The 25,904-nt window shown below is 36.9% G+C and overlaps 1 protein-coding gene and 1 long non-coding RNA gene across 2 annotated transcripts in view; both read right to left on the bottom strand.

Moving 5' to 3' along the window:
• GMDS (GDP-mannose 4,6-dehydratase) overlaps positions 1-25,904 on the bottom strand; it is a 405,376-nt gene that overhangs the window by 293,712 nt on the left and 85,760 nt on the right. The gene's annotated exons all lie outside the window — the stretch shown is intronic.
• On the bottom strand, positions 18,615-20,298 carry LOC311432437. The gene is made up of 3 exons (XR_014690067.1): positions 20,213-20,298; positions 19,165-19,229; positions 18,615-18,744 (listed from the first exon to the last, which is right to left on the bottom strand). It is a non-coding gene; the product is annotated as an uncharacterized lncRNA (long non-coding RNA).

The raw sequence follows: 25,904 nt of genomic DNA, 5'->3' as shown, positions 1-25,904 counted from the left end.
AAAGCAACTTGCCATTCCTCTGTTTTTAAAACCATCCTAGACCCTCTGAACTACTGGGTGGTCTGTTATTCTACGTTGCCACCCCACAGCCACTGCAGGGGATGGGGCTTGGGTTTGCTCTGCTAATCTCCTCCCTTCCCCACACTGAACCTCTGTTTTCTGGGTTCTCCAGGCCCAGGAATAGCTCCGAGTGTCAACCCGTGACACTGCCCATGGCTCACCAGTTTCAGTCATGTCTGGACTCTGAAGAGCAGGCGTGGTGGTGTTAACCTTTTCTCCATTGCTTGCCTGAAACCGCATTAAATCTCTTCATTTTCAGAGGGTTAGGTTCACCCTCATGAAGGCCGGATATATAACCCGTGTTTGGTTTTTAAGTATAAAAGCAAACACTGAAGAACTGGTGAATTATTTCCCCCACGCTAAACATGCTCTGAACCTGCCCTTCTAAAGTTATTCAAACTCCGTCTACCTTTGAATCTATTTTTATTTTTTTATATATACAGAGAAAAAATAGAATGGAAATAAATATAATTATAGGCACACATTTGCACCCTGTATCTATATTAAGGACATAACACTCCACAGATGTAGTGATTGATCTGGCCTGCTACATTAGCACTCGAAATAGACATGCTGACACCTTCCAGAAGGCTGAAATGGCAAGGAATGGGGGTTTACCAGAAAGCGAAAAATCCCAATACCAGTGCTTGGAGATCCGCAGTTTGGTCTTTGCATATTTTAAATATATACACATACACTTATATTTAATTGCGTTGAAGAGAATACCTTTTAAAAATAATAAAGTAAAAACTTGGAGCCGCGCTTGAATTCTTTACCCTTAAAGATTATAGGAAACTAACCCCAAACTCGAACAAGCCCCGTAATACAATGCTGTTCTTGTCATGAGCTCTGAACCAGCTCTGCAGCACATAGTGTACATATTGAAAAACAGCTGTTGGGTGACAGACTGCTAGCTGGGAAGTTAAAGTTGAGTGAAGTGGTTAACCCACATCCCTTCCCCACTGATAAAGTGCTTTGATAAGCAGGCCATACTGGTGAAAGCTAGCAAAAGAGCCAGGGCTGAGATTTTCAGGAATGAATGTAAGACTTGTTTGGTAGAAGCAACCTGAATCTCTTGCACAGTGCTCTCCAGTTGTTGTTTTTTACCCACCCATCCTCGGTTACTTTTAGTACATGCTTGTTCTTTCTGTTTGCAGCAGAACTGATTCTTTGATATGTCAAAGCAATATCCTGTACATATGGGAAATAAAAACAAAAAACTCTAAAAAGTCTCCCTCACTGCAACATTTTTATAAAAGTGTTTTCCACAATTCAAAATGTTACTAGTGGTATAGCATTTAAAAAGGTCTATATTGGAAAAAGCGAGTCTGGGCTAACCACAAGCAAGAAACACATGGGCTTTTTTTTTTTTTTTTTTTTTTTTTCTTTTTCTTTTCTATATTAACAAAAAGTAATTCAAAGAAAAAAGATTTCTTGGGATTAATTTCTGAGCTTCAACTAAGCACTTTTGGAAATAAACTTGTAAATCAAATACAGATGTCACATAGACATGTATGAAAAACCTATACTACTTTTCAGAAATCTTACAGTTTAGAAATACGTCCACAAGTTGTACTTATTTAAAAACTACTAATACAAAGATAATTTTTTGTCTTACCATGTAACCTAAGTTGTTTAAAACATTCATGTGCATACAAAATTATGTAAGAGTTTCCATCCTTCCAAAACAATACAGTAAAATTGCAGTTCAGTGGGACACAGGTGTACTAAAAACCTATCCAAAACCAAACCAAAAAGAACAATAACAAAATAAACACACCACCACCAACACAAAAACCAGCAAAACCATTACCTGTACTTAAGTCTACTGCAATGGAGATATATACCAATGCACTGAGTATTCACCTTCCACAATGTTCTGGTCTTGATGCCTCTGTACTACTGTCTCCCCACCTCTTTGAAAGTGGAAGAAAAGTTACCTAGCAATTGTTGCTTGACCCCAAGAGAGCCACGTTATTGCTGTAACTTAACATGCAGTTACTGGCTTCATGTCTATTTGCACAATAGCCTAGATGTGGAATAAGACACATTTGTAGATTAAAAAAAGGTTTCTCCAGATGCATGGTCCAAAAAAAAATTAATTTACATTAGATTTTCTGCTGCTAATAGTGACTGAAGTCTTGTTCACCAGAACATTACTATCTTTTTAAAGTGCAATAAATAATTCATTGCAAACTCCCAAGGTTTAAATGAATGATTTGAAAATGGAGGAAGACTCGAAGCTTGTTGTTTGTTGTGGAAACACAAAGAAAGGACAAAGAACTAATGTCAAAACCAAACTTTTTCTGTAGGGACTATTCTCTAGCCCCTATGAGCCAATTTTGCCTGCAGCCTCCTGAATTACTCACATCAAACTACTGTTGACAGTGGAAATTTTTTGTTTTTAACATAACAATTGCAGGACCAAAACCAGAAAACAGACTGTTTCCATTTCTTACGAATGCAAAGATGTTAAGTGCCTACAGAAGTGCCAGAAGATCCAAATTAGATCTCCCTTGATGAGGTCACTGTACAAAGGCATACATTCACCAAGACATCGGGGTGGGCTTCAATGTATTGATTAGTCACAGCACATTATGATTTGGGGGAATATTTTAGTACTTAACTTGCAAATTACTGGCAGGAAGTTGCCTGGGCACTTTACGAGAAGCAGACTAACCATGAACTTACATCTTCAAGGATTATATTGTATGACAAACATGGCCCTACATTTACACTACAGGTAGAGGACACTTACAGATTGAAAAGGCAGCACCCGTGGAGCACTGCTCAGGGTAACCAGCAACACTCTTCCCTGGCATTAGGTGTTTTCCTTATTAGGCAGCTTTGTTGTGAAGTCTCACCTGGTCTATTTGCTATCAAACGGATTCAGCTCCTTCCACAGAGCTGAATGGTGGAACAAATGAGCTAGCCAATGTAAGTTTAGTTTTTCTTTAGCAGAAGATGCAAGTGATCACTTCATTATTAAAAAAGGTAATAACTCAGAACTAGAAGAGTACATGTAATTCTTTAACTGGTATGCCATCAGACATTTAAAAAAATTAACTGCAATATGTTTTTTTTTCTTCTCAACGTAACTCCTAACACAAATGGTAACTAGTTTAGGAAAATATGAAGGAGAAAGTGCATCTTTAAACATTTTTCTGTCTCAGTATCTAATAAATTTTGAGACACAAACCAACCAACCAACCAAAGTTTCATCTTTCAGAGGCAAAATACCTCTGGAAAAACAGATTATGATAGTTACCTCAACCTGTATTGTGTTACAAAAAAAAGTAAGGCATACTACAAAGCAAGTTTTCCATTACGCTACTGAAGTACACATCTTTCAGCTGCTAGTTCTGAAGTTACAAGACAAGTTTTCATCGATGACAGTATTACAATATTATGCTTGGGTGTGAAACCTGCCCTCCCCACATCATCTTGAAAAACAAGCCTCTCTACCACCAACCTCACCTTTCTTTTCCAACAGCCAGGGCAAGAGAAAAGCTACTTGCCTACTTATTCTGGCACGAAAAAGTTTTGGTGTTGCAATATTTACAGAAGATGTATTAAAATCCAAATGTGTTAGAAGTATTTCAGTCCATTTTATCACAGCAACTTTGTGGCAGGAAATTGTCACAGCTTTACACATATTCAGACGAAAACAGAAACCCTTTCTTTTAAGAACAGTGTGCACAGATTGTCTTAAAAGCTATAAGGACCTAACCAGAAACACTTTAAACAAATTCTGTGCCAGGATCACGACATAACTGTCACGATGTCTGCAGGGCTTTCTAGAATTAAGACATAGGAAAAAAATCACATGCTCTTAATCAACATAAAAACAGTCAGGTTACTTGTAAAATGCAGCCTCAAATATACATATACTACCTATAATACAGCCTCAAATATACATATACTACATTATACTACATATAATTGCAGTAAAATGAAATGTCTGAAAAACTTACTTTGAAAAATGATCTTGTTATCTCTTCTGGATCTTATGCAGAAGGGAGCACACAATGTGAAAGGAGCAACAGAAAGCTCATTCAGTCCATAAAACACAATGTAGACTGAATATCCAAGGAATTTATGTCAAATATGATGATATTAAACAATTTTCTAACTTCACAGTAGTGCATTATTTCTGTCTCTGACCAACTTTAAACTCATTCACTTAAATTGTTATTTTTATTTATTTTTTTACAAATTTGTTCTTTTTAAGCTTATTTAGAAAAAATGAGGCCAGCAGAACCAAGATCTCCTCATTTCAAGCATGTCTGATCCATTGCAGTACACTATAGAGTAAACCTGCTGCCCATACTTTGACTATTTCTTAATTCAGTTAATGATTAAACTCTTTGTAACATGCTTAATCCTTTGAGCAGAACTAAGGGCACACACACGTTCATGTATAAAATCTCAGCTGGCCTTGTCCAGTTGAGTTCTGAATATCTACAGAGATAGAGCATTGGTGTAATGGAGGTACATCTTTATGAGAACTGGAGAAAGATTTGGAGAAAGATACAAAGGGAGAAATACGTGCCTATAAAACACAAAAGCGTGGCTGTTTGCAGTGATGCCAGGTTAGTTCCAAGACACTCAATACTGACTTTGCAGTCTGATGAATATCAACACTTTGTCCCCCAACGTGCCTGTCACAAACTCCTCTGAAGCTTCAGAACTGTGGGTCGAATAAACATTGTGTCCTACACACTGAACCCAAAACAAGCAGAAAATGCTACCAAGGCAATGGTTTTACATCACTTCTCACAGGGATAAATGGGAGCCAAAAGACAGGAGGAAAAAAAAATCTTAGACTTATTACTTGCCAGAAAAAGATTGAAGATTAAGAAAAAATATACTCTTTCATCTCAAATAATGCTGTTACAACCTATCATAATTACTGACTTCATTACTCAAATGTCTAGATCCAGATCCTATGTTCGCCACAGGACTCATACATCTATGGAAATAAGGTCATGATATTTCCACAAATGTGGCCCCAAGGAAAAGCACTTCCAACTGAAACTGAGTCTTAGCTGCTAAAATTCAGAAACTAGCTTGAAATCACACCTTCTCATATCGTACCACCAGTGTGCTCTCATTCATTTAGAGGGACAGGCATGCCCTGTCTCAAGATTGCCTAGTATGCTCCACTGTAAGGTTTTGTTTTCAGATGGTCTTTGCCAGAACATTAACTATTCATGAAGCCACTATTTTCCATATTTGCATTCTGCCTAAGGCTGAGTTGTTTTCTTATTGTTTCTTTTTTTCCAACTACACCCAAAAAATATGGTTCAGGATTTTTTGCAAAATCAAAGCTAGGAATACACGGGTTGTTTTTTGTTGTTGTTGTTTTTTGCCAATGTTTTTAAAAACCTAAAATACAGCCATTTCACAGAAGAGCTACCCTGCTTATGAGATTTCAGGTAGGAGTGCAAGTTACGATGAGGTGGGATATAGTTCAGAAATGTGGATTTGCTATGAAAATAAGTTCAGATGTTGCAGAGTTGTCGATCTTCCATAATACTATCACCTGCTTACAACTAGCAAGACTCAAGTATTTCATTGGCCCAGAAGAATACTCCTAATTAAATTGAGTCCAAACTCAAGCATCAGACCTAAGTTGCAGGTGACAGCATACTCCAATCAGCACAGATGTTGAGATGTTGAAGCCGACAGAATAACCAAGGCAGAAAGACCTGCTGACAGTATAACTTGTCAGAACCAGACCAGCTTCTTTATACCTCTCCTCACATGAAAGATGACTGAGATCCCACTCTTCCTGTCCCTATCTCAAGCTATTTGAGTGGCAGTCCCTGAAACATTCAAACCTCAGAGATAGAAACACTTCCCTAGGATTACGGAAAAACAGACGTTATTAGAAGTGATGCTTTGAGCAGAACCTTAGCAGGAGTAACTTACCTAGCGTATATCCTTAGCCCATCACACATGACTATGCAGGATCAGCTGAAGATATCCAGAGCACGGCACATAACATCATAACATCTTTGCACGTGCACTCTTCCCCAGCCCCTATTGTTGACCAGCTGACACAGGGGTCTTCCATGGAGCACAGCATACCTGCGCCCAATTTCTGCTGCCTCCATTTCAAAGCAGCCACTTCCTTCCCATGGTCCATTAAAGTCTACATTCAACCTTTAGCTTTCCAAAAGCCGGTTGCCACTGCTCTGAAAGAATTCCAGCATCACCACCATCTCCTGTGCTCCCACCTTCCGCTGGTCACAGCATACAGAGTGAAGGGGAGAAATGTGAACATTATTTATTGCTTTGTACTGGAAGAGAGGAACACAGTAGGAATGTAGATAATGTAAGGGACTGACTTATGATTGCTAGGAAAGAAGTCTGGTCTGCTTTTGCCAACTTTTTGTTTTGTGTCATCACAATATAAAGGTTCTTTTGCCTCTTCTTTTATTATACATATAGGAGCTGATTTAAACTTCCTCAATCAATTGGTATTACACAGAAAATAGCACCATGGAGAAGAATGGAGCACCTTTCACAAGGCTAAAAGTCAGTGAAAATAATAAAATTTCTGCTTACAATCTACTAGTCTATACTTTTTAGAACTTAAAACCTTGAAGTTTTATTAAATGCCTGTAAAAACTGGAATCCTGTAATTTCAGAAAAGGAGCATGGGTAATTATCTCAGTTAAGATAACAGAATTTCCTGTTGGAAAAATAAATGCAAAGGGGTCACAGCCCTGAAATTATCATTTTCAGTCTTGAAAAGAAAGCATCTGCTGGGTATAACGGTATTAGACTGCCACTTTACAGTGACCTTTAGCTCCTCTGCAGTTTAAATCTAATTGTTGTTCACTGCAGGGAGGTGCTTTTCCAACAAACACCAATATGGATTGTCTGTACTATTTCCAAAGTATTAAATATATTTCCTTTGTCTTTCAGATTTTTTTTCCCAGATTTTTTTTTTTTTTTTTTTTTTTTTGGGGGGGGGGGCGGAGGGGATAATTGGGTTTATACCAGCCATTTAATTCTGATACATACATGCCTCAGTTACTGGCAAGGCATGCCACAGAAAGAGTATGAATTGCTTGTTTTTGTTACATTTGGAAAAATTCCAAAGATTGGAAAAAAAAAAAAAAAAAAGAAAGAAATTCAGAAGTAGTTTGAATGTGTAACAAAACTGATACCCAAGTCACGCCCCAGATTGCTGCCCTTATGCAATTGACATTGGCCAGTGTCCATAAAAAAAACATCTCCTGGCTCCGTGCTCTAAAATTTGCTCTGTTCAATTTGAAAACTATGCCTTTATTCTTACAGGCAGAACAATGTTCTGCATACCAATGTGAGAATACCTCTGCAGAAAATCAGTATAGCAGTATTTTCAACCCCCTTTTTCATACATAGGATATTATGAAATCTACTGTAGGGCTAGTGAAATGGTTTATATATATATATGTATATATGTATACATATACACCTTATATATATTTATAAGGTAGAAAGAAGAACAACAGCAGACTTCTTTTATCCACCACTTGCACAAAACAATACCTTAAGAGTAAGTGTGACTTTAAAAATGTGGTCTTTTTTTACTAGTACTAAACTAAGAAACCTTTCTAATTAAACACAGAGTAGTAAATGGAAGATTCAGTTCCTTTGAAGTCTGCACATCTGCTCACTGATTTTCTTCCAGTGAGAGATTATTACCAAAACTGAAATATACAAATTATGCTGACAATAATATATTGAATTTTTATACTACATCTCACAGACTTTTTTGACAGCTATGGAATGTATTTGCAAGATATCTGCCCTGTTGTTTTAAATACAACCCTGCAACATGAAAAAAAAAAAAAAAAAAAGACTACCTACAGTATATCCAAGACATCAAAAATGTATCTATTGCACTTCATTTTACATGATTTCTGAATCATATTGCAGAAGATGAAATTTTACTGCCAACAGCAATACATACAATTATTAACCATTATTTCAGATAATTTTATATATATGACTAGTGCTTTCAAAGTTACTTCATTATGCTGAAAAAATTAGACACAGAAGAAAACAACATGATTTGATAGCGTGATTTGATGCAAAAGGCATCATTCAATAACACTGTTAGTATTCCAAAAAATCATATTAATGGGAACCACGATTTTTATTGGAAAGTAAAAATTTGCTTCATGTGGGTTTACTTGGAGAAAAACAGATTTTTGAAAGCTTCCTCAGGAAATATAAACATAACTAAAGGCCCAGAGTTTTGAACGTGTGAACCCCCATGTCAAGCTTTAAAGACAAAACAGGCATTTTTAGCATTTCTCTTTCTGCTCCTCCAGGATAGAGAAGACCAAGGAAAGGGAAAATCATGACTTGGGATATTCATGGTGATATCCATATTTGTGGTTGTACCCAGCTAATTAAAAACATGGTAGTCATACAATAAAACATTTACATAGGCATATGCCAAAAGCATATCAAAACAAACACAGAGATAAAAGAGAGGTCACCAGCTGATGGGGAATCTTCCTCTTGGCAGGAGGCCAGCTATATTTTTACATATCAAAACAATTCCAACTTGTAATATCAAGCAGATATCCAATTTCCAAGCTATACAGCAGAATGACTTTATGCAAAGGGTAAAAAAAAAATCTTTTAAAGTTGTTTCAAGCCACACAGTATTTAAAAGTAATCCTTTGGAAGAAAAGGTCATATCAAGCTAAAGCATCTCCACTCTGCTCTCAATGTACCTTTGAGCAAGAAGAAGGAGTTAAAAGGAAAAAAAAAAAAAAGGTGTTGTTTTCTGGCTGGTGAATTTAAATATGAGAAGGGCTCATTTCAGCTGAATGCTTGTTTCATTCACATGTCTATAGTTGACCTATAAATCATAGCATGGATTCTCAAATACTCACCTTATAACTAGATAATCCTTACCACAGGTTGGTCAAATTGAAAAAAATAGGTTATGTTAATAGATTTTTAACAATAATGACTCCTACAACACTAAGGTATTGTAAAAGATAGCTCTTCTGAAGAAAACATTTTTGATACATTGGTACTGATAATTCTACAGCTCCTTTATAAAAATGCTAAAGTAAAAAGAATGGTATGGAATCCGCAGCACTGATAGATTAGTGCAATATCAGTGAAAAAAAGTTATTTAGAATTTAGTCACTGGAATTATGCTGAAGTAGCTGAAATCAGAAATGACTCCATACACAAGAATAACACACAGGCTTACCATAACAATAGACTATGCTCTCTTAAAGCCAGCCACGATCTTTGCTACCAAACCCAAGTGGTATCATACATCAGAAAGGCCACATCTAGTGAACAAAGACTCATTTTGCTCATAAAGTGTCTTAATGCAATTAGTAGTATCCTCAGTAGTACCACAAAGCAGTACCATTCAGTTAAAGAAATAACTAATCAAGTTAAACTACTTAATTTCAGGCAAAATGTATTTTGAGTTTTGGAACATACATGCATATGTTTAGTTAGAACTGTGTACAAGCATGACTTGCAGAGTTTGACAGAGTAGGACAGACTTCTTTTCAAGGACAATCAGCATGAAGTTTTTATTAGGAATTATAGATGTATAATATTTCTATTGGAAATTCATAATCCCAAGTGTCATATCATACAATCTAGAAAAAAAAAAGCGAAACATGCTGTTTTCTGTCATCCTCTGCATATTATGAACTTCAAAATTCAGTAATTACCCGACAGATGACAACTTCTTCCCCTTCCCAATTTGCTTCCCTTTAAAGGTCAAGATTTCCTCTAACACTAGTTTATACAAGCCTCCACCTATAGACATGTACAAGCTAACAGCAAATCCACATTGCATATGGTACCAGAGAAGGACATCCAATTCAAAACCAGCAGCTACAAAACTGAAGACCCACCCTAGCTGAAATTCTGGAAGATGATGACCAATATGGGCAGCAGGGAAATTCAGCTCACGTGCAGTGCCAAAAAGGACACAGAGAGCAGTAAGCCTCCATTCTAGCCCAACGTGCTAGAAGAAAAAAAAAAAATCACAGCACTTAGTGTAATAACCTGTAATCTAGTATATAATGTTGCCTTTATGCGTGCCTCTTTCACAAGCAATTTTTGAAGGTATTTAGCACAAGAAGTCCATTCCTTAGTTTCTCAGTGTACAACAATTACCTTATTGTCACGCAGTCCACTGTGCATTGTACGTCTGATTTCATGTAACGATCTTGCTGCATGCTGTCATGTCTGGGTATAGTGACTGTGGTATTTGCACTGTTCAAAATCCTGCCTCCAGGATGACAGATCCCCCCTCCTCCTTCCTCTCTCCCCTCGACCGGAGGACATTTTAATCCAGGCACCTCCACGGCAGAGTGACGACATCGTGACCTTTGGTTACAGCCCCTGCCTGAGCTGCAGGACCGGGCTAGTTGTTGGAGGTGTTGAAAGGTATCGTTGGTTCACTTGGATACAGGTGTTTCAGAACTGATCTATCACATTTGCAGGGCCAGACTTGGTGAAAAGCCAGTCACTTAAAATATTAAAATATGCTTTTAGTCATCATTTCTAAAATGTTTTCCTCAAATTCTACTGGGAATCATTTGAAAAGGTATGGTTTTATGCTTAGAAGCAATAGGCTACTATGTGATTTTAACTTTTACTGATTGGTTCGTCTTCTATTCACACTTTGTTTCTCCATTGGCTTAAGCTCCACAGTTAAACAGTTTAATGAGAAGGCAAGTCAGCCAAGGAAATTAAACACACAAGAAAGAGGGGAAAAAGCAAATAAATTTTTAGTATGAAACAATATTCATTTTAACTCTAGCATCAAATAAAATACATTTTTTTTTATCCAAGAGCAACAGAAAAGATCTTCAAGCACAACTATCTTGTCGAAAAAAAAGAACTATGCTGGAAAACCTAAGAGCTTTTTACGAGCAAGTTCATGGTCCCAATTCACATTTGGCCAAAACACTGCTACAGAGGTGGAGGTGCAGACTAGACTAGTAGTAGACCAGTATTACTGAACCAAAATACATGAAAGTTTTAGATCTTAACTAATTTTCAACTAATGAGTAAAATATTGCTTTACATATTCTTACTAAATAGGAAGATTTCATAAAAACATTTTGAAGCTCGAATCAGCTTCAAGAGATTTCATGAAAACCTGTGAAAAAAGAAAGTATCAAGCACACAAAGCAATTCTTAAAAAATATTTTGTCCTAAAGCCTCGAGGACTGTAAAACATTTATATCTCTACTAGTATTTGGTCTGTTCCAGAGGGGGAGAAGCCTAATCAGAAGTAAAGGAGAAAAAGGAAAAGAAGCAATTAACTATAAGTATTAATTTCTAACATAAGACATTTGAGACTGAAATTCCAAGATCTGCCAAGTATTCCACTCCCTTTTTGACTTTAGCTTCAATAAAACAAGTTACCCTTACCAAACAGAGTACACTACGTCATCTATCCCACAACATGGCAGTTCGTTTTCACAACAGAACGTGATCAAGGCAAAAATATGGGTAATAAAATGAGACAACTGTCTTTTCTGGCAAATTACAAGAAAAAAGATGAGGCTGACAGAAGTCTGAGCATTTTGAATCCATGCTTACACCCAACTGATTTTAATATGTTCCTTTCTTTCAAGAAAATAGTCATAGTTAAACTTTCCAAAGTTCCAATTTATCCTTTGGAAATTAATCTATTTACTAGATTATTGATGATAAATCAACAGTTGTAAATTAAAGAGCCTAAAGTTCCAGAGCCTAATATAGCCAAACCACGCTGCATACCAAGAAATGGTTCTCCCTCAGACAAAAAAAAAAAAAAAATAGATGAATAAAAATGAGTGGAATGGATGTCAGCAGAGTAGGCCGAAGTTCTCCAGAGATGGTGGTTCCACCATTGAGATGGCACTGCCTCAGGCGTGGCACCCCAAATTCTCTCTAGCTTCCTGACAGGTGTTTTTCCTTCTTCACTGGACATACATTGAGCTCAGGTTCCCAGTGAGCATTCCTTTGATTCGCTCTCAAGCTAGATGTCTAAAACAATGTGGCTTCTTCTTCCCATAATTAACTCTCAAGAAATCATTGCAATGTGAATCCAAGAAAAAAAAAACTTTGAACAGATTTTCTAAAGTAAACAAAGTAAACATCTGAACGATTTAAGGCTAATTTTGAAAGTAATGCCCCACTAGAGTTTTTCTACTGAACTAATTGAATGGGACTTTTTTTTTTATATAATTAAAATCTATATTAACAGGAACATTTCAAATATCCAAATCGATGTCAGGTTTAATTTTTCAACAGGACATATTATTCAGTGTTTACTGCTTGCAGTTATCACTGCTTAAGTTCATTTCAGGCTACTTAAATCACAAAGGCCGTAATACAGATACCGTTTCAGTTCCAACTACTCTGTTGTCCAGGATTTAGAATTGCCATTATTTTGTTAAGCTGCCTAGTGCTCTTACTCAGTGTTGCAAAGGCCTATATGGCTGACTGCCTCTGCTTCTAAACCATGGCCACAAAGTTTTGAAATGTCAAATTTCTAAAACTAGTCATTTTGACACTGCTTTGGTCTGGAAGCCGCATTTTCATAACTATCTCATGAAATCATGAAAATAACTGTGTTGCTCTCGCCCTCACATTGATATACTCAAGAAGTATAGATGCTGCATTAGATGTTCTTTAAAAAGCTCACTGCTAAGGAAAGAATCATGTTAGAAGTGTTACAGGCATATTAAACAATGCCTGGGATCTTAGCTTGGAGAAATTCACCAATTTAAAATTAATAGAAAAATTGTCACTGGGCACAATTTAATAAAATTTAATTTTCTTTGCTCGTTTGCCTCATAATGGTATTTGCAATCTATGTCTCCTGATTCACAAAACACTTTCACACTCATTGAGATGATATAAGAGCAGTTCTAACATTTTTAATAGCTGTCATTTTCTTGTTTCCAACATATTAAAATACATAAATATTTCTCCTCAACAGTTACTTCCACCTACTCAGTTATGATGGCCTTTCCAAGTCAATTTTCCTGCCTCAAATAGGTTGCCAAAATTAAATATATAGTTATCATTGAAATAATCTGTAAAAGAAATGTTAGAACACATTTCCTAATTGTTTTTAGGGAAAGCTTTCAGACCTGGTTTTCACATTTTACTCTAGGTATAAGTCAGTCTATCTTTTCTTGCATTTAACCGAATAGTGAAGCCTTGTATGTTTGCCAACATGAAGGTTAAATTTCTATTCCTTATGATTGGCATGTACTTTTACATTCCAACTTATTATTTATCAGTGTTTTACGCACTGTGTAGAATCAATTCGACACGTTTGCTGACACAGGGAAATAATTTATTTTTTCAGATTTATATGATCATCTTTGTATGTTTCTCTTTTTGCTGTGTGATTTTCATATTAGTATGGTAACTCTGAGTGCTCTTTTGATTGCTAGCATATATACCACATATGTAAGCATACAGTACTATACGTACTATACCCTTGTCATAGATCGCATCAAAGAGCAAACTGAGACACCCCAGCTGCTTTATTCCACTACTGTACTTGTTATAATTTTGCCTAAAATTCAGCTTCATTGGCCAATTTTTCCACTAGATTCTGTATTTCACTTCACATTATAATCAACTATTTATTTATTGAATTTATTTCAGTGAAAGCCAGAAAAGATTTCTCTGCCAGCCAGTGCAGTAGCAATATGCCAAGATCTTTAACCAGTTTACAAAGAATGTAAGCAAGTTACAATGGTAAAAACCAAGCACAAATTTCTACTGCATCAGGTCCTTCATAGTTCCTTGCACATACCTACAGCTCATTTCCAATTCATTCCATGCCACGCCAGTTCAAGCAACTCAAAATCATATAAAGGCACATACAGCAGTTAAATGCATGTTAAGTTCAAGCACCGGCTTATCACATGATAATTCATTCATCTGCCTACATCTTTGTAAGAAAGACTTACAAAAGAACACACGTAAAAGTGAAGGTAATCAAGAATGAAGACCAACAGATGTAGTTTATGAATATTTGCTGTAATCATCCTGAAAAGCATTTACAGTGTTCTTCTGTTCTGTGGATTTTCAGAACAGTAAATGCTAACAGTGATGGGTTAGAACAAAGTGTTCAGCAGAGGAACAGTGAAACAAATCTACCTTTTAAACATTATGGCAGATTTCAGCTTTAGGTGAAGCTTTTTTTGCCTTTTTTTTCCATTCACTATAACAAGATAAGGACCATTACATTATAAAGGTTGCATTACTACTAACAGATTACAGAAGTTAATTTGAATACTTGAAATCTACTTTGATATACTTTGAAAAGCTATATAGTTTTGAATAACTTTATAGTAAACCTCTGAATGTAAATTTTTGGGATTTTTTTATTTTTATTTTTTTTACATTTATCTTGAAAGGAGAACACCAACTCATACAACCTGCTAACATTCAGATATTTCAAGATATTTAAAGGTATTTACAAACTTAGCAATTGAAACTCCATAACTAAAATGTCTATCTAAATTTAGTCTGAAATCTTACAGAAACAGGATTTATTAAATGGTTCACCGAATGACCATGCTAAAACTAAACTATAACAAAGCCAACACAAGATGTATCCTAGCCAGCAAGTGTCGAAAATAAACTATACAAGGCATATGTGAGACAACAGTAGAAATAGATTGAAAAGGGATTAGACAACTTCAAAGAAGACAAATTTGTCAGCAGCAATTCATATAAAGATTCTTGACACCACACTAGGCTTGGGAAGTCACTAGTTCACTCACTGCCAATTCCTTTTTAATTCAGGGACCCACCTGGCCTGGACTTCTTTCTGATTCCTTGCTAAATCAGTGATGTATTTATTAATTTACTTCATGTTGCAGATACAGCAATGAATTCCAAACCCTGGATTACGTCTGCAGTACGAACATTACACAGTATTTGGTCCCGATGTTCCCAGATTCAGAAGAGACCAGGTTTCCTTTTTCTATATTAATGTCTGCTTCCTGTGTGGTAAATCAAGAAGTTTCTAGATGGCCCTACCTGCTCTGGCCTTTTCCTTAGCTCACTGACAACTTTGTCAAGGGTTCTTACCTTTTTTTTTTTTTTTTTTCCTTGCTTAAAGGCTGACTCACTGAAAAAGCTAAATTCAAACCAAGAAGTCTTCTATAGTGTAGGGATATAGTCTAATATCCACCTGACTCCTCAGGCTGCTCCTCATCACTCCTTGTGGTCCAACATCTGATAACATCTTTTTTCCCAATGTTTTTTTAAGGTTATAACATTACAACACAGCCTAAAATAACCTGAATACAAGGCAGCCTAAGTTATTTACACCTCTGTATATCGCTGAATTTAAAACTTCTTTTTTTTTTCATTTTAACAGAAAACTAGGTTCTAATTTTCATCCCTTTCTGTCCCCAGTTATCTTGTGGTTTTCAATATACCCACAGTTATCCAGATAATTTTCTTTGCTTTATGCTACATATTTTACCTGCCTGAGAACTTGAGGCTATCAAAAAAAAGCAATTGAAGGCAGTGCTTAATGCAAAGCTAAGACAAAGGAATGGAAGAGCCCAGCCTTAGTACAAATTTTCATTTAAACAAAACTAAGGTTGAGAAGAAGTTCCTAAAGTGCTACAGCCAGACCTGCTATAGCACCACAGCATGCCAGACATCTGGACAAGCCCAAAGGTACCTCAGCCAGTCAGCTCACAGCACACTGAGGTCCTTTGGAGCTGCGGTCCCAGCCCTCAGGAAAAAATAAGTAACCCAGTCCCTTATATTTGGCATTACTGACTTGCAGAAGACCATCCCTTCAACATACCTTTCCAACCATTACATGCAAGAGAACTCACTACAACAATACACACAGTCTAAACAAACACACAATGCATAAAAATGGCATATTTGCTTAATATCCTGATGGCCAACAAGTGTCTACTGTTGTAAGCGTGACATCATAGCTTGTTTCCTGCTGAGCTATTCTGGCACAGAGGTAACAAACATGCACTCTGCCAGTACCAAACCCCACCCCAACAAAAAGAGAAGACTTCTCCAAATACGTGACAACCAGAAGTGTAAGTTGCATAATTTCGTCTCTCCTCCCTACTGTTGGACAGCAGTTTTAATAGATGTTGCTGAAGAAAACAGAACTTAAATAATTTATTTATGAGCATAGTCCAACCTCAGCGTGAAATGTAAAAAAAAAAAAAAAAAAAAAAAAAAAAAGCATGTCTAAATCTAACAAGTCATTTACTATGGAAAAATATACAAAAGAAAAAACTTTTTACTCCTATTGTACAATTTGTTTCAGAAACACATTAACAATTGAGGAAAAAACTTGATGCCATTTATAAGGCTAACTCTTGCAGGCATGTTCCAAGTCCAATAAAGAAGGTTAATGCTACAATGGCAGCCAGAAACATGCAAGTCAAAACACAATCTAGGAGGAACAAAGCACCCATACAACCCAAATTTCAGCAGCACTAAATAATATCCCACCTGTCATTATGTCAAACAGCTTGGCATGTTTCCATTACAAGACAAAAGTCACTTTTGTTTGTGTGTCAAGTGTGCTGTGAGCAAAAGAGAAAAAAAAGAGAAAAGCTTATGGAGAGTAGAGACAGTTCTAAGAGGTTAAAAACCCAACCAATAAATAACAGTCATGCTTGCCACCTTTGTGTTTATGTTCAAAAATAGTGTTTTTGTTAGCCAGATGTTACAAATATAGTTATAAACACATGTAACGAACAAATTTAGACATCATTGATGCAGGGAAGATAACAGGGTGGAACATACCCCACAACTTGAAAAATTATCTGCAATTTACAAATGGGATCTAAAGATAAATATCTGCATTGTAATACCTCATGTTTTCCATTTCTCTAGGACTTGTGTGCTGATTTATTTTTTTCTATTTTTTTCTATGGCAGGAGAGGAGGGAGGCAGAGAAAGAAGGCGGACAACATGATTTAGTGTCGCCTCTTGGTTACCTGATAAAATTTCACAAAAACAGATTTTTTTAAAGATTCTATTTTATTTAAGTCATCTGTTCCATTTATTTTAAACAGAAATGTTGAACTTGGACAAAAAGTGATCTAAGAGATCACTTCTGTCTCAATACAAGATGAGGTGCCTTACTAAGGAAGCAGGCAATCTGTCATTGGTTTTAAAATCCTTGGTTTTGTACAGTCTCTAGCAATGACAATAATTACTTTATTCCAGAGTGCTTAGGCTGTCAGACTACGTGGTTTGGTGGGCAAGAAAAATCAGAGTTGGAAAACATAAATGGAAAGATAGACGGTAATACATCACCATTCTGTCTCTGGATGTCAAAATACTTTACGGATCTGAAATAAGCCTCATTGTGGAAGACAAGCAATATTTAATGATGATGGTCAGTACTAGTAAGAAAATAAAAGCAATCCGCTTCCCAAATTAATTGCATTAATTTACAATATGGGGAAAAAAAAGTGGAAAATATAAAAGAATATTTAGTTACAAGAACACATTTAAGATTACCTAAGGTTTACTCTGTTGAGGTTATCCCCAGAGATCTGAGCACATATGGCCTGCAAGCATCCTGCAGTTGCTCTCCTTTATCTCAAGTGTAAATTCCCAGATCAGCCTGAGGAGATTTGCAGCTTCAGCTGAGCCTGAAGCCCCTCTGTCAGAGGAGCCAGAAGAAGCACTTAACAGCTCCCTGTCCAAGAAGCCCTCTGCGAGACCAGGCAGAGGAGCCACCTGCACAGCTACAGAGGTCCTGCATCACACTGGTGCATATAAGGCTGCAAAAATGTGCAGTGTAAGCAGGTTCCCTGAGCAGCTTAAGTCATGCCTGAGGAACGTCTCTCATCTTTGAAGCAGCTATCTTCAACTATTCTTCATCTGGTTTACTACTTCTATAAATTTACCACGGAAATGTTATCTGCAGTCTCTGCAAGGTCTCAAGGCGTTAAGCACCTTTGTAACAGGCTAACTCGCTTAATCAGACCCATAACCTTTCCAGTCTCCTACTTGAGTTCTTAGATCCACTTTCCTCTCTAGGAGGCTACTCTAAGAATTTTATTTTAGTTCTTTCTGTGGTTGTTCCTGTCACTTTTGGGTGTCTTTCAATACTGGGAACAAGATTCAGAGTATGAGATTCAGAGAAAGTCAGAGAAAGATGTAATCTATTTGTAGAAATCAAAAAATACAGGAATAACTACTGAAATGAACTTGGGAATACTGACTTTACTCAACAGAAAACTGAGAAGTAAAACCTACTATAGCATTTAACATTACCTCCAATTGCCTACTTAAGGTGTTAGAGAAAATAAAAATGCCATAAAAAGGACAGAATCATAGATCCCTAAGTAAGAAGACAGCCATACACAGAAAAGTGTCAATTTGAGAAGAAAAAAATCTTTAGTTCAGTAACTGAGCACAGACTAGGCACGTTCTTAAAGCAGCTACACCTGGACACTAGAGAGTAAAATACGATGTGAAATATACTATGTAATATTATATAAGAAAGCCTACATTCAATAATACTGCTAAGTAACAAACTAAATCCTTTAACCTTTTTAGCTGGATGTTTTGCCTAGAATATTTTCAGAACATTGGAAACCAGCAGAAAGCTGCTGGAAACAACTCGGTGACGAATACTTGATCCAATGACTTCACCTCCTGTGAAAGGGAGGCATGTGAAAGTCAACAGGACAGCTACATTCAGTGGGAGGCAAAAAAAAGCGATTCAAAATGCTTTCACCCATTTGGAAAAAAAAAAAAAAAAAAGGCGCTATTCAAAAACCTCAAAACCAGAACCAGAGGTCACTGATATCCCAACTGCTGCACAGGAGCTAAATTTGTGGTTGTTTTACTTAATCACTGTTTAAGATCAGTAGGAAGCTAACTGATATTGCTAACCTAGGTATTAGAAAATGAAAGGTATTAGGAATGAATGAAATCATCAATTATCTCATAAGGGAAGTCAAAGCATTCACTCCATTCAAAAAGAAAATTGCCAAGATTTAGAAGATCTTGACAGACTGATACAAAGAGTAATTCCTATCCAGGGCAGGGCAGCCTTTGTGGAATTCAACTCACGAGGGTCTCAACAAGAAGGGAAGTTCAGCCATTCTGGTACTGGGACTTCAAATCAGTAGAAATTCCTATGGAAAGATGAGTTATACTTTTTTTTTTTTTTTCCTCTTTTAAATTAAACTGTCACATGTATATTTGTATACTTATTTAAGCACATGGTCTTTAATTAGAAGGGTCATAAACCCAACAGGAATCCAGTGTTGTGGTCACTGCAGCAGACCACATTTCCCCCCCCCCAAAAAAAATAAATAAATAAGGGAATAACATACAGATATCCTGCTTAAGTTGGGAGACAGTAGTTAACAACAAGAGTTTAAAAGCATTTTAATACTATTTTATGAACCATATGTGTCTTGATGTCTATATCAAACTATACATTCTCATTTTTTTACAGTGGTGAAAGTGAAATCCTTGGTCCTACAAAGGTCACTGCAAGTGTGTGTGTGTGTGTGTGGGGGGGGGGGGGGGGGTGAATCTGAGGAAAATGGGGAGAGCTCATAAAATGTAAGGTTTAAGGAATGATACTGGAACACATCCAAGATCAATCTCCATTCAATTTCATAATTTCTGGGACAAGCAGCAGGTCCTTCACACTGCATGGAGTAAGATCACAAAATGCCAAGATCAACAGGCATAACTCTTTCAAGATCATTCCATCAGGATTTTGCAAATGAAAACAGATTGAAATATCTGAAAAAAAAAAAAAAAAAAAAAAAAAAAAAGTTGCTGAAGAGAGCAAAATTTTCACTTTGCTCTTCTCTCACCAAGTTAAATCTACTTCCCTCCACCTCACAAAGACCTTTTACGAGAAAAGGAAAGAAGGTGGCTAGTGAACACCTACCTATCTCAGCTAGGTGAAAACTGAAGTGTTCCTTGGTCTTTTTAATATTTTACTTGAGCCTTCCCAAAATTTTGTTGGTTTTCAAAAGGCATTTTTAGTTTCAGAGGCTCACTGACCCTTACATTGAAATATTAGCTAACAGCTTTGATTTTACACTGCAATGTTTGTATTAGTCTGTCAGTGCAGAGAGAAAATTAATACAACTCCCACCTGCAGCCAGTGATGTTAATATATGCACATGCCACCTGCATGCTGGATTCACAAGAACAGCTCTGGTCTCTCCCAGGAGGCCTCTCTCCAAACATCTCCAGTTACATTTGGTCTCAGCAGCATCCCAGTGGGGCAAAACCATGGCTGGTTTTGCATGCAGGCAAAAGACACAGTAGTCTAGAGGTGCAGATTGCTGGGGAGCAGCAAAACAATCCCAAGTGAGGGTGTTCATGCCCGTAAGCTGCTGCAGCCCCAAAAGGAGAGGTCAGAAAGAGTCAGCAGCTTTTCCCAGCTCTGACAGGAGATGCAGGCATCTCTCACTCTTGTTTGCTGTGACAAAACTGATTTCTGGCTGCAGCGCACAGAAATTTCGCAATGCCTCTGGTAGAACCATACACTGGTCAAAGAAACAAAGGACAACAGGACCCCCAAAATATTAAGGAATGTGTACGTCATAACAGGGTCTGAAATCTCACCTGATCGCAGAACATCATTCTGTTCATTTCTAGGAAGAGTTATAGGTTAGCAAAGCCCCTGGGTTTATTCCTGTCCTTAAAATTCCAGCTCGTGGCAAAAAGATGCTCAAAATTACTCAAAAAAGTGTTTCTAATGAAAGTCTTCAAAGTTTCATTCAGTCATAGTTATAACATTTTCCCCAATAATTTTTACTTGCAATTTGCTGTTTCCCTTTCCTCTGTCAGCTTCATGATGCTCCAGAGCATGGAACTGTCCATTCTAAAACAACTTAAAGTCTTTGTTAAAGACTAAAATATGAGAGATCAGAAAATGGAAGCTGCAAACCTGTTTTATGCCACAAACTCTAATGGTGTAAGTTTTTTACTCAATTTCTTCCTTGAAAGTGAATTAAGAAAAAGGAAATGTAGTTTTCAGTTACAGACCTATTTTGGCATTGAAGATGTCAAGAAATGTACTTTCACTGAAGAATTACCATGACTTGCCTATGACTGACAAAACAAGTGCCTTTCTCTTTCCTGTTTCTTAGCCTAGATAGGCCAGCTCTCCTTTTCTCAGCATTCTGAGCCCATACGTCATTTGCTTCTGTAATTAACTGAATAACCAGAAAATACAAATAAAACAACTTCAGCAAACTAATGGATATCAGATGAAAATTAGATGCTAAAACAGACAACTGATTTTTTTTCTTTTTCTTTTTTCTTTTTTCCTTTTTTTATTATTTCAGTTGTAATACAAATTACTCAATAAAGTTTAATTAGGACCAGAGCTGCGGCCAGTTACTTTTTTCATCTGACAATAAAACCTCTCAGTATTTTTCTGTCAAGGACAAACTTTCGTGACTGGTCTCCAGTCGGCTGTTTGCGAGAACCAGGGGAAAGCTCAACAGGTGTTTTTGCACAGAAGAGTAATGCAAAATACATTTCAACAAATTAGAATTTCATTCTTAGCATTTTTGTCGAACAAAACAATCATCGTGTATCTGTGAACATGGTTCTCTTTAAAGATGCCATGATATATGGAAAAAAGGTGTTCCAGCAGTGGAGAACTAAATTAGACTATACATAGTACATCTGTTAAGAGTTTAGCAGTCTTTATAAAAAATTAATTCCTTTTACCATTACAGTGAGTGGAACATCACCTCGGTTTGACAAAACTTAGGGTTTTATCTGATAGCCTGCAGAAAAGCATTACTGAAACATCTCAAAACCAGAAGCCAATTGGTCTTCCCTACCGAATTTTCATGCAAGGTCACCACCACTGAATTCTTTTGCATAAATGAGAGGACAAGTGCAAGAGAATGGGGAGACAGACTAGTGCTTTATAAACACCCCAGCTCCTGCATTTCTGTAATAAAAAAAAAAAAAAAAAGGAAATGCTTCATTACAAGAAAAATATGACTAATCCTTAAGACTGCAGAGAAGCTTTTTTGGGGGAAAGAACAAATACACTAAGGTCTTAAATACAAGACAAAATATAACTATGACTAAAACCACACAATTTTGAGTAGCTGTATTGATGATACCAGGAAAACTATACATAGACTAAATTCTAGCAGCCCCTGCAGGAGTACTTACAAAGCAGAAGAGGTGCTCACTTGCACGAGCACTGGGTTGCCAGAATGGTTGAATTCTGTTTTACATATATATCAACAGGAAGATATGGTACAAGGAGAAAAGTCTAGCACAGTTAGCAGTTCCACTTGAGTAAGGCACAGGCAAGTTGACTAGCTACATGAGTATGTATGTGCACATATGTACAAAAAAATACATCTAAAACAAGGAAACATTTTAAATAGTATTGACATTTTGACCAGTTTTCTCTAGGAGAAAAATATTTTTGCCTCATTGGGCAGGATACCTCCTGAAATGCATTTCTGAATGCTCTCTCCAGTGCTGTCCAAGCCCTCCCAAGAGGAGCATGATTTTGCTCCTGCCTGCATCTGTTCTGCAGATGTGGCACTGCCGCCTTTTACCCATCCTTGAGGGAGCAGCCTATGGATACCACACTGTGAAATCGATCTTGTCCCACACGTTTTACTACCAGCTAAATATGCACTCCAACATTCTCATTTTATCTCAGTGAGGCGTGAACTTCAGTGACTGGCTAGGACGATTTAAAAGCTATAAAAACACTGTTTTTCTCTTTGTTGTGCCCTTTCCCCTTTCCCACACCTCCATCCCCTGAAAACAAAAGGAAGGGAAAAGGAAGAAAACTATTACTAACATAAGTTACTGCTTAAAGAAAAAAGCAATGAAAGACAGGGGAATATAAAAAATAACTTGCATATATTGTGAACAGATAATATCAGGTATAACACTGTTTACCTATTTAGATAAGCATTAATTGTACTTGTACGACATAGTTACAGTTACTTCCAAGCAGAAGCAAGAAACTTTCGTTATATGGCAAACTAACTCTTTAACTCGTGTTAAAATGAAAGCCTCCATACAAAATCTTTGAACATCAGTAACTTTCACTTTGCATGTTAAATACAGGGAAGTTTTAGTGCAGCATTCCATCTGCTGTGTTAATAGTAAAATCATACTTGTCTAAACACAACGGTTTTGGCTGATGCCTCAGTATCGCTCTGTCTTGTTAAGAAGCTTATATGTTCTTGTTCTTCTGCCATGAACCAAAATATCTGCCAGATACTCTCCTAGTCCTCTTGGCCGTATTTCTTAATGAATGAACTCACCAGTACATCTCAAGGTGATGTTTTGTTTTTAAATCACACGCATAAAATTGTTTTAAATTTCCCACATCTCCCTTTATATACACAGAGGTTCTCTTCATTCCCTCTTCCCATACATATAATTTGGCAGCAGAGGGAGAGGAGTGTTTGTTTGGGGGCTTTTTTGGTTGTCTGCTTGGTTTTTACTTTTCCCATGCATCTATTGTGGTTTCACTCAAAGTGCCAAACACTTAACTAAATTGTGTAGCACATCATTAGTAGTAGTGTAACCTTACTTCTGATTTGTAGAGAAAAAATGCATCCTGATGATCTGTGTAATAGCCGAAGATCTAAAAATGCTTTTTTTTTTTTTCTTCTAATGAAAGGAAGGTGTATGTGCTCATCTAATCCTAAAGAAGTATTTTATTCATACCAGACTTCTCCTTGAGCAGTAAACAATGTTTTGTTTTGATTTTTGCAGTTGAAGTGAACTGTACTAACATCTTCAGCCAATATAGAAAAGCTCAGGGGGAAGAACCATAGTCTTAATATCATAATTAATTGGTACTCTAATTTGCATCTTAAGGGATTATAACAGGTCATTATATTTGATTAAAGACAAAGGAAAATATACTCAATTTTTTAATGAAGCTTTCGTATTTGCTGGTGAAAAGCTGTAAATGACTTTTGATGTTTTTACAGTTTAGGGTAACTGTAGAAAATCCGTGCCTTAGAGTTAAAAGAAGGGTTAGCACTGGGGCGCAGAAAGCTTTTAGTAATTACATCTTCAAGAAATGAAGCTGAGACACAAAGCTGTTACTGATGCTTATTAAATATAGCTGTTCAGCTACATTAAGTTAACTCCTCAGCACACTGTTCTCCACACGCTGTCTCTGATGGTCCACAAGCTCAAAGCAAACATTCTGACCTACAGAACCATATCTCCTTCAAACGTTTTAAATTAAAAACTCAGCAGAATCGCCTACAGTCCTCCCTGAAAAAAGGCAAAGGGTAAACAGTAGCCGATCAGTACAGAAACTGTGAGAATCACCGTCCCAGCATGATGGCAAAGGATACCATGAAAAAATAAATGCCAGTATATATTTCACCTGGTAGATTGACATCAGGTTCTTAGTCATTTCATTTTTAAGAAAGGACTTGGCTTTTTATCAGACATCCAGAAGTAGCTTTTCCGAACCAACTTAGTAATACATGAATGTTTCTTGTACAGCAGACTAATGGTTGGATACCATCAAAGTCTCTTTTCTTCAGTTCCAGCTGAATATCTGACTCATAGTAACCAGTGAAATGTGTGAAGAGTGGTGCTGCTCTTTATTGGCCACCGTAAAAAAAGAAAAGTCACAAGATTAACAAGACCTAGTCATAACAAGCTCCCTTTCCTTCTGTTAGCTATTCACCAACTAAACCAAGCATGCTAGTCTTCTGCCAGAGAACAGTGAGTCAACAGGAAGCCTGAATCAATATCCATCAAGACATAGCTGTCAGTCTATCATAAAATTCTGGAGTGATCACATTCTACCCAAGAGACTTGGGGCATTATTTTTAAAATGGACTCTAGTTTGCCCACTCAAGTAGTGGCAAAGTGCCTGCACATCATTTTAATAACGCCAACTGAGAAGGTATTGCTAAGAGTGTTTTGCCTACTATATTCATAAACCTTTATTTTGGTGTCACAACCCCTGAAAATCTACAATCTAAAAGCTTTTGTACTCATGAGGATGCATAACGTGTTCCTCTAGAAGTCTAAAAAAGTATGGAATTGTCTTTGGAGCAAAGAGACAGGCCATTTTCCAAGAATAGCTAATACAAAGGTAATGGCGCTAATCAGGAGCTGTGACTTTTTGCAGTAGTTCTTAGCTCTGTGTTACCACTTAAAAACAAACAAACAAAAAAGCAAAACAGTATGCTCAAAACAGCAATGCAACTCTGCAGTCCTACAATGCAACTTCCCATTGCTCAGTTAAAATCTGTCTTTAGATTTAAGAATATTTGAGTTTTCTTCCTTAAAGCTCTATGCAATAAGAAGTGTGTGAATTCATATCTGGAAGCTTGATGTCGCGCACGCCCTTCCACAAGTTTAGGAGAATAAAAGCCAGAGTTCATTACCCAGCTTGGTGGCTCCTCTTGTAGGATGTGTACATCTACTCACGTTGATTTGTTGAATCCCACTTGTGACAACACGCAGCTACCCACTCCAAACCTCATGCTGCAGTCACACCATTCCACACATTATCCCCCTAAAGCGATGATAACATCAGCGGCCAGAGCAGGCAGCACACTCTCAGAAAAATACTAGGGCTAAATCCTAGATGGACTGAGACTGAGAAGCAGCTAACAGATTTTTACTCTAGCAATTTCAGAGCTCCATCTGGGAGGACAAAGTCAGTTTTGGTGGCAACGACACAATATGAAACCAAGTGGGATCTTGTTAAAGACACATGTATTCCTTGCCTTTTTAAAGTTCAGTTTTAGAGCACGACATGGCTGCTTAAAGATGTGCACACAGTACATCCAAAAGTTTTT

This window comes from Aythya ferina (genome assembly GCF_964211825.1).
Source record: "Aythya ferina genome assembly, chromosome: 2".
NCBI classification, from domain to species: Eukaryota; Metazoa; Chordata; class Aves; order Anseriformes; family Anatidae; genus Aythya; species Aythya ferina.
This window is presented reverse-complemented; position numbering and strand designations above follow the sequence as displayed.